General features: G+C 42.3%; 1 non-coding gene across 1 annotated transcript; it reads right to left on the bottom strand.

The window, feature by feature from the left end:
• Window positions 1–700: 700 nt before the first annotated feature.
• Window positions 701–808, bottom strand: LOC112760490 (small nucleolar RNA R71). The gene has a single exon (XR_003180927.1). It is a non-coding gene; the product is annotated as a small nucleolar RNA R71 (small nucleolar RNA).
• Window positions 809–1,020: the final 212 nt, after the last annotated feature.

Genomic DNA, 1,020 nt, shown 5'->3' with positions numbered 1-1,020 from the left:
CCTCATCAAGGTGCAATTCGAACTCTATCCCTCTTGATAAGTTCGAATTCCCTCTTCTCCACCTCCCCCTTCTATTCTTCTTTTCCTCTGACACCTCAAGGAATCTCTATACTGTGACATAGAGGATTCCCTACTTTCTTGTTCTCTTCTCTTTCATATGAGCAGGAACAAAGATAAAGGCATACTTGTTCAAGCTGATCCTGAACCTGAAAGGACCTTGAAGAGAAAGCTAAGAGAAGCTAAAGAACAATTCTCTTTAGAGGGCCTAACAGAACTCTTCAAAGAAGAAGAAACCATGGCAGCCGAAAACAACAACAATGCCAACGATGCAAGGAAGGTGCTTGGTGACTTTACTGCACCTACTCCTGATTTCTATGGGAGAAGCATCTCAATCCCTGCCATTGGATCAAACAACTTTGAGCTTAAGCCTCAATTAGTTTCTCTAATGCAACAGAATTGCAAGTTTCATAGACTTTCATTGGAAGATCCTCATCAGTTCTTAGCTGGATTCTTGCAAATCTGTGACACTGTCAAGACCAATGGGGTTGACCCTGAAGTCTACAGACTCATGCTTTTTCCTTTTGCTGTAAGAGACAGAGCTAGGACATGGTTGGATTCACAACCTAAAGAAAGCCTGAACTCTTGGGAAAAGCTAGTTAATGCCTTCTTGGCAAAGTTCTTTCCACCTCAAAAATTGAGCAAGCTTAGAGTGGAAGTCCAAACCTTCAGACAGAAGGAAGGTGAATCCCTCTATGAAGCTTGGGAGAGATACAAGCAATTGATCAGAAGGTGCCCTTCTGACATGCTTTCAGAATGGAGCATCATAGGAATCTTCTATGATGGTCTGTCTGAACTATCCAAGATGTCATTGGATAGCTCTGCTGGAGGATCTCTTCATCTGAAGAAGACGCCTGCAGAAGCTTAGGAACTCATTGAAATGGTTGCAAATAACCAATTCATGTACACTTCTGAAAGGAATCCTGTGAATAATGGGACAGCTCAGAAGAAAGGAGTTCTTGA

Source organism: Arachis hypogaea, chromosome 16 (assembly GCF_003086295.3).
Source record: "Arachis hypogaea cultivar Tifrunner chromosome 16, arahy.Tifrunner.gnm2.J5K5, whole genome shotgun sequence".
In the NCBI taxonomy this organism is placed as follows: domain Eukaryota; kingdom Viridiplantae; phylum Streptophyta; class Magnoliopsida; order Fabales; family Fabaceae; genus Arachis; species Arachis hypogaea.
Note: the sequence above shows the minus strand (reverse complement) of the source record. Positions and strands in the feature narration are given on the sequence as shown.